This window comes from Eleutherodactylus coqui, chromosome 13 (genome assembly GCF_035609145.1).
Source record: "Eleutherodactylus coqui strain aEleCoq1 chromosome 13, aEleCoq1.hap1, whole genome shotgun sequence".
Taxonomy (NCBI): domain Eukaryota; kingdom Metazoa; phylum Chordata; class Amphibia; order Anura; family Eleutherodactylidae; genus Eleutherodactylus; species Eleutherodactylus coqui.
In genome coordinates this window covers 102,076,837-102,096,251 of record NC_089849.1, presented here as the reverse complement: position 1 = coordinate 102,096,251, position 19,415 = coordinate 102,076,837, and the positions used below count along the sequence as shown (strand labels likewise).

The 19,415-nt window shown below is 37.4% G+C and overlaps 1 protein-coding gene across 1 annotated transcript in view; it reads right to left on the bottom strand.

Annotated features, from left to right (window-relative positions):
- The window catches only part of CACNG4 (calcium voltage-gated channel auxiliary subunit gamma 4), a 95,569-nt gene that overhangs the window by 57,014 nt on the left and 19,140 nt on the right, over positions 1-19,415 (bottom strand). The window lies entirely within an intron of this gene.

Below are 19,415 nucleotides of genomic sequence, written 5' to 3'. Positions count from 1 at the left end.
GTTTATATTATTACTTTTATCTAATATTTAGGGAATGCCAAAAAATGGGGATGGCGGGGTAGTATTTTTAGGACACTAAAACAAAAAAAACTGTTTTTAAATTGACACAATTGCCAAAAAAATGAAAATCATAATTTTTTTCTTCTGCTTGGCTTAGATTCATTCAAAAACTGTGAAGTCAAAAAAGTCATCGTACCCCTAGATAAATTCGTTAAGGGGTCTACTTTTCAAAATGGGGTCACTTGTGGGGGTTCTCCATCGTTTTGGTCACTCAAGGGCTCTACAAGTGGGCAATGGGGACTAAATCTCCTTCAAGCAAAATTTCTGTTCCGAAAGCCACCGGTTGCTCCTTTCATTTTGGGCCCCATTGTGCATACAGACGTAATACTAGGGCCACAATGGGTATGTTTCTGAGCACGGGACAAACAGGGGTATCCATTTTGGGGTGCAAGTCTTCATTTATATGTGTGCTGTACAAAAAAACTGCTTTTAAAATGACAGAATTACCAAAAAAATGAAAATCGTAATTTTTTTCCTTCTGCTTGACTTAGATTCATTCAAAAACTATGAAGTCAAAAAAGTCATTCGTTAAGGGGTCTACTTTTCCAAATGGGGTCACTTGTGGGGGTTCTCCATCGTTTTGGTCACTCAATGGCTCTACAAGTGTGCAATAGGGCCTAAATCTCCTTCAAGCAAAATTTCTGTTCCAAAAGCCAAAGGTTGCTCCTTTCATTTTGGGCCCAATTGTGCATACAGAGGTAATACTAGGGCCACAATGGGTATGTTTCTGAGCACGGGACAAACAGGGGTATCCATTCTGGGGTGCAAATCCTAATTTTCATGTGTATTATAGAAAAAAAGTCCCATCTTTAAAATGACATATTTGCAAAAATATGAAATTTTAGTTTTTCTCTTCTAAATTGCATTGACTCCTGAAAAAAAACTGTGGGGTTAAAACACTCATGACACCCCTCAGTGAATACGTTAAGGGGTGTAGTTTTTAAAATGGGGTCACTTGTGGGGGTATCTATCATTTTGACTCCTATGAGCCTTTCCAATCTTGGCTTGGTGTAGGAAAAGAAAGTATTCCTCAAAATGCTGAAAAGTAATGTTAAATTTGTACGTCTCCTAAATGGTTAAAAAAAAAAACGAAAGTTTTTCCAATATGCACCCAAAATAAAGTAAACAGATGGAAATATATATCTTAGCAAAAATTTCTATATTATGTTTGCACATATTTGAGATATTGCAGTTGGAAATGTGAAAAAATGACGATTTTTTCAAAATTTTCCCAATTTTGGCACTTTTAATAAATAAACACAAATTCTATCGGTCTTTTTTTTCCGCCTAAATGAAGTACAACATGTGGCGAAAAAACATTGTTAGAATAGCTTGGATATGCAAAACCTTTCTGGTGTTTTTCCATGTTAAAGTGACACATGTCAGATTTGCAAAATTTGGCCTGGTTATTAAGGCGCAAACAGGCTTGGTCACTAAGGGGTTAAAATTATTTTCTGTCGCCATCTTCTGCGCGCAAATCTTTTTCATTTTTCCGTCAACAAAGTTGTGCGAGGGCGCATCTTTTACGTAATGTCCTGTAGTTTCTATTAGTACCATTTTGGAGTACATACGGCTTTTTGATTGCGTTTATTACATTTTTTCTTAGAGACAGTGTGACCAAAAAAGCGTAATTCTGGCATTCTTTCTTTTTTTCTAACGACGTTCACTGTGCTTGGTAAATAATGCTTTACTTTGATATATAGGAATTTTATGGACGCAGAGATACCAAATAGGTTTTTTTGCTTCATTTTTTAGATTACAAATATAGCAAAAGGGGGTGAGGGTGGGAGGCTAACATTTTAAAGGTTTAATTTTTTTAATAATTAGTAAAACTTAAGAAAACATATATTTGCAATTGTCCCCAGAGGGGACAAGAACCTGCGGTGGTTTGATTGCTCCTGCAGTATTATGTAATGCCAAAACATTACATAATACCACAATCTGACAGGCAGTCTTTCAAGCCTCGCCACGGACATGGCTTGATAGGTACTCTGCAATGACAGCAAGGGGTCTTTCAGAAGCCCCTGGTTGACATAACAACCACTTAGCAACCTGCAATCTCATTGCGGTGGGCTATACGATACTACCAAACATCGGTTGGGGTATTTAAACGCAGCCATCAAAGTTGAGAGAGACATCTAAAGGATTAACATCTCCGATAAGTGGCGCGGCTTGTCGGAGCTGTTGTACGCGGGTGTCGGCTTTAACAGACAGCCAATAGCTGCAATCTATGGTGCGGGATCGAACAGCGATGCCCCTCCATAGTTACCCCGAATGACCAGGACGCAACTGTACGCCTAAGAGCTTATTTCGACGTCCGTATATCAGCCAGGTTTTCCCGTCCGCCCGATATACGCGGTCTCTCTCTGCAGGGGGGAGAGGTGGGCCGGGCTGGGTGCAGTGCCCTGAGCTTTTGCCGCCTCTCCTCGCCTCGCCAATATTTGTACTGCGAGGGGGCAGAACTTAGCTTCTCTTCTCTTGTATGCTGGGTATAATTCTCAGTATATTCCCTTATTCTGTATATATGGATACTACACAGTACCACTTCTCTTGTCCTGTATGCTGGTGTAATTCTCAGTATATTCCCTTATTCTGTATATATGGACACTACACAGTACCACTTCTCTTGTCCTGTATGCTGGGTGTAATACTCAGTATATTCCCTTATCCTGTATATATGGACACTACACAGTACCACTTCTCTTGTCCTGTATGCTGGTGTAAATGTCAGTATATTCTCTTATTCTATATATATGGATACTACACAGTACCACATATCTTGTCCTGTATACTGGGTGTAATTCTCAGTATATTCCCCTATTCTGTGTATATGGACACTACACAGTACCACTTCTCTTGTCCTGTATGATGGTGTAACCCTCAGTATATTTCTTTATTCTGTATATATGGACACTATACTGTACCACTTCTCTTGTCCTGTATGCTGGGTGTAATCCTCAGTATATTTCTTTATTCTGTATATATGGACACTATACAGTACCACTTCTCTTGTCCTGTATGCTGGTGTAAAAGTCAGTATATTCCCTTATTCTGTATATATGGACACTAGACAGTACCACATCTCTTATCCTATATGCTGGTGTAATTCTCAGTGTATTTCCCTATTCTGTATAAATGGTCACTACACAGTACCACTTCTCTTGTCCTGTATGCTGGTGTAATTCTCAGTATATTCCCTTATTCTGTATATATAGACACTACACAGTACCACTTCTCTTGTCCTGTATGCTGGTGTAATCCTCAGTATATTCTCTTATTCTGTATATATGGACACTACACAGTACCACTTCTCTTGTCCTGTATGCTGGTGTAATTCTCAGTATATTCCCTATTCTGTATATATGAACACTACACAGTACCGCTTCTCTTATCCAGTATGCTGGTGTAATTCTCAGTATATTCCCTTATTCTGTATATATGGATACTACACAGTACCACTTCTCTTGTCCTGTATGCTGGTGTAATTCTCAGTATATTCCCTTATTCTGTATATATGGACACTACACATTACCACTTCTCTTGCCCTGTATGCTGGGTGTAATACTCAGTATATTCCCTTATCCTGTATATATGGACACTACACAGTACCACTTCTCTTGTCCTGTATGCTGGTGTAAATGTCAGTATATTCTCTTATTCTATATATATGGATACTACACAGTACCACGTATCTTGTCCTGTATACTGGGTGTAATTCTCAGTATATTCCCCTATTCTGTGTATATGGACACTACACAGTACCACTTCTCTTGTCCTGTATGCTGGTGTAATTCTCAGTGTATTTCCCTATTCTGTATATATGGACACTACACAGTACCACTTCTCTTGTCCTGTATGCTGGTGTAATTCTCTGTATATTCCCTTATTCTGTATATATGGACACTACACAGTACCACTTCTCTTGTCCTTTATGCTGGTGTAATTCTCAGTATATTCTCTTATTCTGTATATATGGACACTACACAGTACCACTTCTCTTGTACTGCATGCTGGGTGTAATTCTCAGTATATTCTCTTATTCTGTATATATGGACACTACACAGTACAACTTCTCCTGTCCTGTATGCTGGATGTAATTCACAGTATATTCACCTATTCTGTATATATGGACACTACACAGGGCCACTTCACTTGTCGTGAAGGCTGGATGTAATTCTCTGTATGCTCCCTTATTCTCTATATATGAATATTACACAGTACCACTTCTCTTATCCTGTATTCCGGGTGTAATTCTTAGTATATTCCCTTTTTCTGTATATATGGACATTACACAGTAGCACTTCTTTTGTCCTGTATGATGGATTTAATTCTTAGTATATTCCCTTATCTATATATATAAAGCTGAAAGCCCTCACTGACTCACTGACTGACTCACTGACTGACTCGCCAAAAGTTCTCTAACTTCCCAATGTCGTAGAAACATAAAATTTGGCGCAAACATAGATTATCTCCAAAATAGGAAAAGAAATTGGGTCCCAACTCGATTATTCAATTCTAGCGCAAAAGAATTGGCGTCGAAATTTAACGTACATAATCTAAATCACTTCCCAATGTCATAGAAACGGGAAATTTGGCACGAGCATTGATTATGTCATAAATAGGAAAAGCTAATGGGTCCCAATTCGATTATTCAATTCTATGCGCAAAAGAATTAGCGTCCAAATTTTACGTGTGGAATGTAATTTTCTCACTTTCCGGTGTCATAGAAACGTGAAATTTGGCACGAGCATTGATTATGTCATAAATAGGAAAAGCGAATGGGTCCCAACTCGATTATTCAATTCTAGCGCAAAAGAATTTGCGTCGAAATTTTACGTGCGGAATGTAATTTTCTCACTTTCCGGTGTCAAAGAAACGGGAAATTTGGCACGAGCATTGATTATGTCATAAATAGGAAAAGCGAATGGGTCCCAACTCGATTATTCAATTCTATGCGCAAAAGAATTAGCGTCCAAATTTTACGTGTGGAATGTAATTTTCTCACTTTCCGGTGTCATAGAAACGTGAAATTTGGCACGAGCATTGATTATGTCATAAATAGGAAAAGCGAATGGGTCCCAACTCGATTATTCAATTCTAGCGCAAAAGAATTTGCGTCGAAATTTTACGTGCGGAATGTAATTTTCTCACTTTCCGGTGTCAAAGAAACGGGAAATTTGGCACGAGCATTGATTATGTCATAAATAGGAAAAGCGAATGGGTCCCAACTCGATTATTCAATTCTAGCGCAAAAGAATTGGCGTTGAAATTTTACGTGCGGAATGTAATTTTCTCACTTTCCGGTGTCATAGAAACGGGAAATTTGGCACGAGCATTGATTATGTCATAAATAGGAAAAGCTAATGGGTCCCAACTCGATTATTCAATTCTATGCGCAAAAGAATTAGCGTCCAAATTTTACGTACGGAATCTAATTTTCTCACTTTCTGGTGTCATAGAAACATGAAATTTGGCACAAGCATTGATTATGTCATAAATAGGAAAAGTTAATAGGTCCCAACTTGATTATTCAATTCTAGCGCAAAAGAATTGCTGTCGAAATTTTACGTGCGTAATGTAATTTCTTCACTTTCCAGTGTCATAGAAACAGGAAATTTGGCATGAGCATTGATTATGTCATAAATAGTAAAAGCTAATGGGTCCCAACTCCATTATTCAATTCTATGCGCAAAAGAATTAGCGTCCAAATTTTACGTACGGAATCTAATTTTCTCACATTCCGGTGTCATAGAAACGGGAAATTCGGCACGAGCATTGATTATGTCATAAATAGGAAAAGCTAATGGGTCCCAACTCGATTATTCAATTCTATGCGCAAAAGATTTAGCGTCCAAATTTTACGTGCGGAATGTAATTTTCTCACTTTCCGGTGCTATAGAAACGGGAAATTTGGCACGAGCATTGATTATGTCATAAATAGTAAAAGCTAATGGGTCCCAACTCCATTATTCAATTCTATGCGCAAAAAATTAGCGTCCAAATTTTAGGTACGGAATCTAATTTTCTCACTTTCCGGTGTCATAGAAACGGGAAATTTGGCACGAGCATTGATTATGTCATAAATAGGAAAAGCTAATGGGTCCCAACTCGATTATTCAATTCTATGCGCAAAAGAATTAGCGTCCAAATTTTACGTGCGGAATGTAATTTTCTCACTTTCCGGTGTCATAGAAACGGGAAATTTGGCACGAGCATTGATTATGTCATAAATAGGAAAAGTTAATAGGCCCCAACTCCATTATTCAATTCTAGCGCAAAACAATTTGCGTCGAAATTTTACGTGCGGAATGTAATTTTCTCACTTTCCGGTGTCAAAGAAACGGGAAATTTGGCACGAGCATTGATTATGTCATAAATAGGAAAAGCGAATGGGTCCCAACTCGATTATTCAATTCTAGCGCAAAAGAATTGGCGTTGAAATTTTACGTGCGGAATGTAATTTTCTCACTTTCCGGTGTCATAGAAACGGGAAATTTGGCACGAGCATTGATTATGTCATAAATAGGAAAAGCTAATGGGTCCCAACTCGATTATTCAATTCTATGCGCAAAAGAATTAGCGTCCAAATTTTACGTACGGAATCTAATTTTCTCACTTTCTGGTGTCATAGAAACATGAAATTTGGCACAAGCATTGATTATGTCATAAATAGGAAAAGTTAATAGGTCCCAACTTGATTATTCAATTCTAGCGCAAAAGAATTGCTGTCGAAATTTTACGTGCGTAATGTAATTTCTTCACTTTCCAGTGTCATAGAAACAGGAAATTTGGCATGAGCATTGATTATGTCATAAATAGTAAAAGCTAATGGGTCCCAACTCCATTATTCAATTCTATGCGCAAAAGAATTAGCGTCCAAATTTTACGTACGGAATCTAATTTTCTCACATTCCGGTGTCATAGAAACGGGAAATTCGGCACGAGCATTGATTATGTCATAAATAGGAAAAGCTAATGGGTCCCAACTCGATTATTCAATTCTATGCGCAAAAGATTTAGCGTCCAAATTTTACGTGCGGAATGTAATTTTCTCACTTTCCGGTGCTATAGAAACGGGAAATTTGGCACGAGCATTGATTATGTCATAAATAGTAAAAGCTAATGGGTCCCAACTCCATTATTCAATTCTATGCGCAAAAAATTAGCGTCCAAATTTTAGGTACGGAATCTAATTTTCTCACTTTCCGGTGTCATAGAAACGGGAAATTTGGCACGAGCATTGATTATGTCATAAATAGGAAAAGCGAATGGGTCCCAACTCGATTATTCAATTCTAGCGCAAAAGAATTGGCGTTGAAATTTTACGTGCGGAATGTAATTTTCTCACTTTCCGGTGTCATAGAAACGGGAAATTTGGCACGAGCATTGATTATGTCATAAATAGGAAAAGCTAATGGGTCCCAACTCGATTATTCAATTCTATGCGCAAAAGAATTAGCGTCCAAATTTTACGTACGGAATCTAATTTTCTCACTTTCTGGTGTCATAGAAACATGAAATTTGGCACAAGCATTGATTATGTCATAAATAGGAAAAGTTAATAGGTCCCAACTTGATTATTCAATTCTAGCGCAAAAGAATTGCTGTCGAAATTTTACGTGCGTAATGTAATTTCTTCACTTTCCAGTGTCATAGAAACAGGAAATTTGGCATGAGCATTGATTATGTCATAAATAGTAAAAGCTAATGGGTCCCAACTCCATTATTCAATTCTATGCGCAAAAGAATTAGCGTCCAAATTTTACGTACGGAATCTAATTTTCTCACATTCCGGTGTCATAGAAACGGGAAATTCGGCACGAGCATTGATTATGTCATAAATAGGAAAAGCTAATGGGTCCCAACTCGATTATTCAATTCTATGCGCAAAAGATTTAGCGTCCAAATTTTACGTGCGGAATGTAATTTTCTCACTTTCCGGTGCTATAGAAACGGGAAATTTGGCACGAGCATTGATTATGTCATAAATAGTAAAAGCTAATGGGTCCCAACTCCATTATTCAATTCTATGCGCAAAAAATTAGCGTCCAAATTTTAGGTACGGAATCTAATTTTCTCACTTTCCGGTGTCATAGAAACGGGAAATTTGGCACGAGCATTGATTATGTCATAAATAGGACAAGCTAATGGGTCCCAACTCGATTATTCAATTCTATGCGCAAAAGAATTAGCGTCCAAATTTTACGTGCGGAATGTAATTTTCTCACTTTCCGGTGTCATAGAAACGGGAAATTTGGCACGAGCATTGATTATGTCATAAATAGGAAAAGTTAATAGGCCCCAACTCCATTATTCAATTCTAGCGCAAAACAATTGGCGTCGAAATTTTACGTGCAGAATGTAATTTTTTCACTTTCCGGTGTCATAGAAACGGGAAATTTGGCACGAGCATTGATTATGTCATAAATAGGAAAAGCTAATGGGTCCCAACTCCATTATTCAATTCTATGCGCAAAAGAATTAGCGTCCAAATTTTACGTACATAATCTAAATCTCTCACAATGTATGTCTGTCTGTCTGTCTGTTTGTCTGTTTGTCCTTTATGCGCTACTACACCATTCATCCGATCGCCATGAAACTTTGGGAAGTTGTTGAGTACACTCCTGGGAAGATTATAGGCATAGTACAACTATCCTACGATAAATGGCGCGCGCGCGAGCGTCGTCGAAAGTTACGACCCCCCCCCCCACGTAGATCGTTCGATTTCCATCATTGCCACTAATTCTCTCACTTCCCGATGTCGTAGAAACATGAAATTTGGCACGAGCATTGATTATGTCATAAATAGGAAAAGGTAATGGGTCCCAAATCGATTATTCAATTCTATGCGCAAAAGAATTAGCGCCCAAATTTTACGTACAGAATCTAATTTTCTCGCTTCCCAATGTCATAGAAACTTGAAATTTGGCACGGGCATTGATTATGTCATAAATAGGAAAAGTTAATAGGTCCCAACTCGATTATTCAATCCTAAGCGCAAAAGAATTAGCGCCCAAATTTTACGTACGGAATCTAATTTTCTCGCTTCCCAATGTCATAGAAACTTGAATTTTGGCACGAGCATTGATTATGTCTTAAATAGGAAAAGCTAATGGGTCCTAACAATTCTTCAATTCTATGCGCAAAAGAATTAGCGTCAAAATTTTACGTACGGAATGTAATTTTCTCACTTTCCGGTGTCATAGAAACGTGAAATTTGGCACGAGCATTGATTATGTCATAAATAGGAAAAGTTAATGGGTCCCAACTCGATTATTCAATTCTATGCGCCAAAGAATTAGCGTCCAAATTTTGCGTACGGAATGTAATTTTCTCACATAGAAACTTGAAATTTGGCACAAGCATTGATTATGTCATAAATAGGAAAAGTTAATGGGTCCCAATTCAATTATTCAATTCTAAGCGCAAAAGAATTAGCGTTCAAATTTTACATGCGGAATCTAATTTTCTCACTTTCCGGTGTCATAGAAACTTGAAATTTGGCACGAGCATTGATTATGTCATAAATAGGAAAAGTTAATGGGTCCCAATTCCATTATTCAATTCTAAGCGCAAAAGAATTAGCGTTCAAATTTTACATGCGGAATCTAATTTTCTCACTTCCCGATGTCATAGAAACTTGAAATTTGGCACGAGCATTGGTTATGTCATAAATAGGAAAAATTAAAGGGTCCCAATTCGATTATTCAATTCTAAGCGCAAAATAATTAGCATCCAAATTTTACATACGGAATCTAATTCTCTCACTTCCTGATATCATCTATATATATAAAATTGAATGTATGTCTGTCTGTCTGTCTGTTTGTCCTTTATGCGCTACTACACCATTCATCCGATCGCCATGAAACTTTGGGAAGTTGTTGAGTACACTCCTGGGAAGATTATAGGGATAGTACAACTATCCTACGATAAATGGCGCACGCGCGAGCGTCGTCGAAAGTTACGACCCCCCCCACGTAGATCGTTCGATTTCCATCATTGCCACTAATTCTCTCACTTCCCGATGTCGTAGAAACGTGAAATTTGGCACGAGCATTGATTATGTCATAAATAGGAAAAGGTAATGGGTCCCAAATCGATTATTCAATTCTATGCGCAAAAGAATTAGCGCCCAAATTTTACGTACAGAATCTAATTTTCTTGCTTCCCAATGTCATAGAAACTTGAAATTTGGCACGGGCATTGATTATGTCATAAATAGGAAAAGTTAATAGGTCCCAACTCGATTATTCAATTCTAAGCGCAAAAGAATTAGCATCCAAGTTTTACGTACGGAGTCTAATTCTCTCATTTCACAATGTAATAGAAACTTGAAATTTCGCGTGAGCATTGATTATGTCATAAATAGGAAAAGCTAATGGGTCCCAATTCGATTATTGAATTCTAAGCGCAAAATAATTACCGTCCAAATTTTACGTACGGAATCTAATTTTCTCACTTCCCAATGTCATAGAGACTTCAAATTTCGCATGATCATTGATTATGTCATAAATAGGAAAAGCTAATGGGTCCCAACTCGACTATTCAATTCTAAGCCCAAAAAATTAGCATCAAAATTTTACGGACGGAATCTAATTCTCTTACTTTCCAATGTCATAGAAACTTGAAATTTGGCACGAGCATTGATTATGTCATAAATAGGAAAAGTTAATTGGTCCCACCTCGATTATTTAATTCTAAAAGCAAAAGAAATAGCGTCCCAATTTTATGTACGGAATCTAATTCTCTCACTTCCCAATGTCATAAAAACTTGAAATTTGGCACGAGCATTGATTATGTCATAAATAGGAAAAGTTAAAGGGTCCCAACTCGATTATTCAATTCTAAGCGCAAAATAATTAGCATCCAAATTTTACGTACGGAATCTAATTCTCTCATTTGCTGATGTCATCTATATATATATAAATGAATGTATGTCTGTTTGCCTGTCTGTCCTTTATGCATTACTACACCATTCATCCAATCACCATGAAACTTTGGGAAGTTGTTGAGTACACTCCTGGGAATATTACTGGCACAGTACATCTATCCTACGATAGGTGGCGCGCGTGCGAGCGTCGTACATAGTTATGCCCCCCAGACAAAGATCGTTTGATTTTTATCTCAAGCACGAAAACAAAAGGCATTACGAGCAATGGGATGCGTGTTCCACTACAAAATGATGCATCCGCCAAACAATTGCTGGATATTGAGAATGCTGAGGTAAAATGAAAGCTGTGCTGTGATTGGTTGCTATATATTATACTGCTGAGGCAACACGAAAGCTGTGCTGTGATTGGTTGGTATATATTATACCGCTGAGGTAAAATGAATGCTGCGCTGTGATTGGTTGCTATTTTTTATATTGCTGAGGCAGAATAAAATATGCTCTGTGATTGTTTGCTATTTCTCTTACTGCTGAGGTAACATGAAAGCTGCGCTGTGATTGGTTGTTATTTATATATATAAACAAATGTATGTATGTCTGTCTTTCTTCGCAGCAACGCGCGACGGGTAAGCTGGTCTATTTATATAAAAATGAATGTATGTCTGTGTGCGTGTCTGTCTGTTTGTCCTTTATGCGCTACTACACCATTCATCCGATCGCCATGAAACTTTGGGAAGTTGTTGAGTACACTCATGGGAAGATTACTGGCATAGTACATCTGTCCTATGATAAATGGCGCGCGTGCGAGCGTCGCCGACAGTTACGCCCCCCCGCACATAGATCGTTCGATTTCCATCATTGCCACTAATTCTCTCACTTCCTGATGTCTTAGAAACATGAAATTTGGCATGAGCATTGATTATGTCATAAATAGGAAAAGTGAATAGGTCCCAACTCGATTATTAAAATCTAAGTGCCAAAGAATTAGCATCTAAATTTTACATACGGAATCTTATTCTCTCACTTCCCAATGTCATAGAAACTTGAAATTTGGCACGAGCATTGATTATGTCATAAATAGGAAAAGTTATTAGGTCCCAACTCGATAATTCAATTCTAAGTGCAAAAGAATTAGCGTCCAAATTTTATATACGGAATCTAATTCTCTCACTTCCCAATGTAATTTGTCACGAGCATTGATTATGTAGTAAATAGGAAAAGTTAATGTGTCCAAACTCAATTATTCAATTGTAAGCGCAAAATAATTAGCATCCAAATATTACGTACGGAATCTAATTCTCTCACTTACCAATGTCATAGAAACTTGAAATTTGGCACGAGCATTTGCTATGTCATAAATAGGAAAAGTTAATAGGTCCCAACTTGATTATTCAATTCTAAGCGCAAAAGAATTAGCGTCCAAATTTTACGTACGGAATCTAATTCTCTCACTTCCCAATGTCATAGAAACATGAAATTTGGCACGAGCATTTACTATGTCATATACAGGAAAAGTTAATGCGTCCCAAATCAATTATTCAATTGTAAGCGCAAAAGAATTAGCGTCCACATTTTACGTACAGAATCTAATTCTCTCACTTCCCAATGTCATAGAAACTCAAAATTTGGCACGAGCATTGATGATTATGTCATAAGTAGGAAAAGTTAATAGGTCCCAACTCGATTATTCAATTCTAAGCGCAAAAGACTTAGCATCCAAATTTTACGTACGGAATCTATGTCTCTCACTTCCCGATGTCATTAAAACTTGAAATTTGCACAAGCATTGATTATGTCATAAATAGGAAAATCTAAAGCATCCAAATTCAATTATTCAATTCTAAGCTCAAAAGAATTAGTGTCCAAATTTTACGTATGGAATCTAATTCTCTCACTTCCCGATGTCATAGAAGCTTGAAATTTGGCACGAGCATTTACTATGTCATATATAGGAAAAGTTAATGCGTCCAAACTCAATTATTCAATTGTAAGCACATAAGAATTAGCATCCAAATATTACGTACGGAATCTAATTCTTTCACTTCCCAATGTCATAAAAATTTGAAATTTGGCGCGAGCATTGATTATGTCATAAATAGGAAAAGTTAATAGTTCTCAACTCGATTATTCAATTCTAAACGCAAAAGAATTAGCGTCCAAATTCTACGTACGGAATTTAATTCTCTCACTTCCCAATGTCATAGAAACTTGAAATTTGGCACGGGCATTGATTATGTCATACATAGGAAAAGCTAATGGGTACCAACTCGATTATTCAATTCTAAGTGCAAAAGAATTAGCGTCCAAATTTTACGTACAGAATCTAATTATCTCACTTCCCAATGTCATAAAAACTTGAAATTTGGCACGAGCATTGATTATGTCATAAATAGGAAAAGTTAAAGGGTCCCAACTCGATTATTCAATTCTAAGCGCAAAATAATTAGCATCCAAATTTTACGTACGGAATCTAATTCTCTCAATTCCTGATGCCATCTATATATATAAAAATGAATGTATGTCTGTCTGTCTGTCCTTTATGCATTACTACACCATTCATCTAATCGCCATGAAACTTTGGGAAGTTGTTGAGTACACTCCTGGGAATATTGCTGGCATAGTACATCTATCCTACGATAGGTGGCGCTCGTGCGAGCATCGTCGACAGTTATGCCCCCCCCAGAAAAAGATCGTTTGATTTCCATTTCAAGCACAAAAGCAAAAGGCATTACGAGCAACAGGATGCATGTTCTACTACAAAATGATGCATCCGCCAAACAATTGCTGGATATTGAGAATGCTTATGTTAAAATGAAAGCTGTGCTGTGATTGGTTGCTATATATTATACTGCTGAGGCAACACGAAAGCTGTGCTGTGATTGGTTGCTACTTCTTATACTACTGAGGTTACATGAAAGCTGTGCTGTGATTGGTTGGTATATATTATACCGCTGAGGTAAAATGAATGCTGCGCTGTGATTGGTTGCTATTTTTTATATTGCTGAGGCAGAATAAAATATGCTCTGTGATTGTTTGCTATTTCTCTTACTGCTGAGGTAACATGAAAGCTGCGCTGTGATTGGTTGTTATCTATATATATAAACGAATGTATGTATGTCTGTCTTTCTTCGCAGCAACGCGCGACGGGTAAGCTGGTCTATTTATATAAAAATGAATGTATGTCTGTGTGCGTGTCTGTCTGTTTGTCCTTTATGCACTACTACACCATTCATCCGATCGCCATGAAACTTTGGGAAGTTGTTGAGTACACTCATGGGAAGATTACTGGCATAGTACATCTGTCCTATGATAAATGGCGCGCGTGCGAGCGTCGCCGACAGTTACGCCCCCCCGCACATAGATCGTTCGATTTCCATCATTGCCACTAATTCTCTCACTTCCTGATGTCTTAGAAACATGAAATTTGGCATGAGCATTGATTATGTCATAAATAGGAAAAGTGAATAGGTCCCAACTCGATTATTAAAATCTAAGTGCCAAAGAATTAGCATCTAAATTTTACGTACGGAATCTTATTCTCTCACTTCCCAATGTCATAGAAACTTGAAATTTGGCACGAGCATTGATTATGTCATAAATAGGAAAAGTTATTAGGTCCCAACTCGATAATTCAATTCTAAGCGCAAAAGAATTAGCGTCCAAATTTTATATACGGAATCTAATTCTCTCACTTCCCAATGTAATTTGTCACGAGCATTGATTATGTAGTAAATAGGAAAAGTTAATGTGTCCAAACTCAATTATTCAATTGTAAGCGCAAAATAATTAGCATCCAAATATTACGTACGGAATCTAATTCTCTCACTTACCAATGTCATAGAAACTTGAAATTTGGCACGAGCATTTGCTATGTCATAAATAGGAAAAGTTAATAGGTCCCAACTTGATTATTCAATTCTAAGCGCAAAAGAATTAGCGTCCAAATTTTACGTACGGAATCTAATTCTCTCACTTCCCAATGTCATAGAAACATGAAATTTGGCACGACCATTTACTATGTCATATACAGGAAAAGTTAATGTGTCCCAAATCAATTATTCAATTGTAAGCGCAAAAGAATTAGCGTCCACATTTTACGTACAGAATCTAATTCTCTCACTTCCCAATGTCATAGAAACTCGAAATTTGGCACGAGCATTGATGATTATGTCATAAGTAGGAAAAGTTAATAGGTCCCAACTCGATTATTCAATTCTAAGCGCAAAAGACTTAGCGTCCAAATTTTACGTACGGAATCTATGTCTCTCACTTCCCGATGTCATTAAAACTTGAAATTTGCATAAGCATTGATTATGTCATAAATAGGAAAATCTAAAGCATTCAAATTCAATTATTCAATTCTAAGCTCAAAAGAATTAGTGTCCAAATTTTACGTATGGAATCTAATTCTCTCACTTCCCGATGTCATAGAAGCTTGAAATTTGGCACGAGCATTTACTATGTCATATATAGGAAAAGTTAATGCGTCCAAACTCAATTATTCAATTGTAAGCACATAAGAATTAGCATCCAAATATTACGTACGGAATCTAATTCTTTCACTTCTCAATGTCATAGAAATTTGAAATTTGGCGCGAGCATTGATTATGTCATAAATAGGAAAAGTTATTAGTTCTCAATTCGATTATTCAATTCTAAACGCAAAAGAATTAGCGTCCAAATTCTACGTACGGAATTTAATTCTCTCACTTCCCAATGTCATAGAAACTTGAAATTTGGCACGGGCATTGATTATGTCATACATAGGAAAAGCTAATGGGTACCAACTCGATTACTCAATTCTAAGTGCAAAAGAATTAGCGTCCAAATTTTACATACAGAATCTAATTATCTCACTTCCCAATGTCATAAAAACTTGAAATTTGGCACGAGCATTGATTATGTCATAAATAGGAAAAGTTAAAGGGTCCCAACTCGATTATTCAATTCTAAGCGCAAAATAATTAGCATCCAAATTTTACGTACGGAATCTAATTCTCTCAATTCCTGATGCCATCTATATATATAAAATTGAATGTATGTCTGTCTGTCTGTCCTTTATGCATTACTACACCATTCATCTAATCGCCATGAAACTTTGGAAAGTTGTTGAGTACACTCCTGGGAATATTGCTGGCATAGTACATCTATCCTACGATAGGTGGCGCTCGTGCGAGCATCGTCGACAGTTATGCCCCCCCCCCCCAGACAAAGATCGTTTGATTTCCATTTCAAGCACAAAAGCAAAAGGCATTACGAGCAACAGGATGCGTGTTCAACTACAAAATGATGCATCCACCGAATGTTTCGCAAGACAATTGCTGGATATAGAAAATGCTGAGGTAAAATGAAGGCTGTGCTGTGATTGGTTGCTATATATTATACTGCTGAGGTAACATGAAAGCTGTACTGTGATTGGTTGATACTTCTTATACTACTGAGGTTACATGAAAGCTGTGCTGTGATTGGTTGCTATATATTATACCGCTGAGGTAAAATGAATGCTGCGCTGTGATTGGTTGCTATTTTTTATATTGCTGAGGCAGAATAAAAGTTGCACTGTGATTGGCAGCTATTTCTCTTTCTGCTGATGTAAGATGAAAGCTGCGCTGTGATTGGTTGTTATATATTATAAAGCTGAGGTAAAATTTAAGCTGTGCTGCGATTGGTTGTTATTTATTATACCACTGAGGTAACATAAAAGCTGCGCTGTGATTGGTTGTTATCTAGATATATAAAAACGAATGTATGTATGTATGTCTGTCTTCGCAGCAACGCGCGATGGGTAAGCTAGTTCTCTATATATAGGCACTACACAGTACCACTTCTCTTGTCCTGTATGCTGGTGTAATTCTTAGTATATTCCCTTATTCTGTTTCTGTGGACACTGCACAGTACCACTTCTCCTGTCCTGTATGTTGGTGTAATTCTTAGTGTATTCCCTTATTCTGTCTATATGGACACTACACAGTACCACTTCTCTTGTCCTGTATGTTGGGTGTAATTCTTAGTATATTCCCTTATTCTCTATATATGGACACTACACAGTACCACTTCTCTTGTCCTGTCCACTGGGTGTAACTCTCAGTATATTCACTTCTCCTGTATATATGGACACTACACAGTACCACTTCTCTTGTCTTATATGCTGGGTGTAATTCTCAGTGTATTCCCTAATTCTGTATATATGGACACTACACAGTACCACTTCTCTTGTCCTGTATGCTGGTGTAATTCTCAGTATATTCTCTTATCCTGTATATATGGACACTACACAGTACCACTTCTCTTGTCCTGTATGTTGGGTGTAATTCTCAGTATATTCCCTTATTCTCTATATATAGACACTACACAGTACCACTTCTCTTGTCCTGTATGCTGGTGTAATTCTCAGTATATTCTCTTATCCTGTATATATGGACACTACACAGTACCACTTCTCCTGTCCTGTATGCTGTGTGTAATTCTCAGTATATTCCCTTATTCTGTTTCTGTGGACACTACACAGTACCACTTCTCCTGTCATGTATGCTGGCGTAATTCTCAGTATATTCCCTTATTCTATATATTTGGATACTACACAGTACCACTTCTCTTGTCCTGTATGCTGGTGTAATTCTCAGTATATTCCCTTATTCTGTATATATGGACACTACACAGTACCACTTCTCTTGTCCTGTATGCTGGTGTAATTCTCAGTATATTCCCTTATTCTATATATTTGGATACTACACAGCACTTCTCTTGTCCTGTATGCTGGTGTTAATCTCAGTATATTCTCCTATTCTGTATATATGGACACTACACAGTACTACTTCTCTTGTCCTGTATGTTGGGTGTAATTCTTAGTATATTCCCTTATTCTCTATATATGGACACTACACAGTACCACTTCTCTTGTCCTGTATGTTGGGTGTAATTCTTAGTATATTCCCTTATTCTCTATATATGGACACTACACAGTACCACTTCTCTTGTCCTGTCCACTGGGTGTAACTCTCAGTATATTCACTTCTCCTGTATATATGGACACTACACAGTACCACTTCTCTTGTCTTATATGCTGGGTGTAATTCTCAGTGTATTCCCTAATTCTGTATATATGGACACTACACAGTACCACTTCTCTTGTCCTGTATGCTGGTGTAATTCTCAGTATATTCTCTTATCCTGTATATATGGACACTACACAGTACCACTTCTCTTGTCCTGTATGTTGGGTGTAATTCTCAGTATATTCCCTTATTCTCTATATATAGACACTACACAGTACCACTTCTCTTGTCCTGTATGCTGGTGTAATTCTCAGTATATTCTCTTATCCTGTATATATGGACACTACACAGTACCACTTCTCCTGTCCTGTATGCTGTGTGTAATTCTCAGTATATTCCCTTATTCTGTTTCTGTGGACACTACACAGTACCACTTCTCCTGTCATGTATGCTGGCGTAATTCTCAGTATATTCCCTTATTCTATATATTTGGATACTACACAGTACCACTTCTCTTGTCCTGTATGCTGGTGTAATTCTCAGTATATTCCCTTATTCTGTATATATGGACACTACACAGTACCACTTCTCTTGTCCTGTATGCTGGTGTAATTCTCAGTATATTCCCTTATTCTATATATTTGGATACTACACAGCACTTCTCTTGTCCTGTATGCTGGTGTTAATCTCAGTATATTCTCCTATTCTGTATATATGGACACTACACAGTACTACTTCTCTTGTCCTGTCCGCTGGGTGTAATTCTCAGTATATTCTCTTCTCCTGTATATATGGACGCTACACAGCACCACCTCTCTTGTCCTGTATGCGGGGTGTAATTCTCAGCATATTCCCTTATTCTGTCTATATGGACACTACACAGTACTACTTCTCTTGTCATGTATGCTGGGTGTAATTCTCAGTATATTCCCTTATTCTGTATATATGGACACTACACAGTACCACTTCTCTTGTCTTATATGCTGGGTGTAATTCTCAGTATATTCCCTAATTCTGTATATATAGACACTACACAGTACCACTCCTCTTGTCCTGTATGCAGGGTGTAATTCTCAGTATATTCCCTTATCCTGTATATATGGACACTACACAGTAGCACTTCTCTTCTCCTGTATGCTTGTGTAAATCTCAGTATATTCCCTTATTCTGTATAGTTGGATACTACACGGCACTTCTCTTGTCCTGTATGCTGGTGTAATTCTCAGTATATTCTCTTATTCTGTATATATGGACACTGCACAGTACTACTTCTCTTGTCCTGTCCGCTGGGTGTAATTCTCAGTATATTCTCTTCTCCTGTATATATGGACACTACACTGTACTACTTTTCTTGTCCTGTATGCTGGTGTAATTCTCAGTATATTCCCTTATTCTGTCTATATGGGCACTACACAGTACTACTTCTCTTGTCCTGTATGCTGGATGTAATTCTCAGTATATTCCCTAATTCT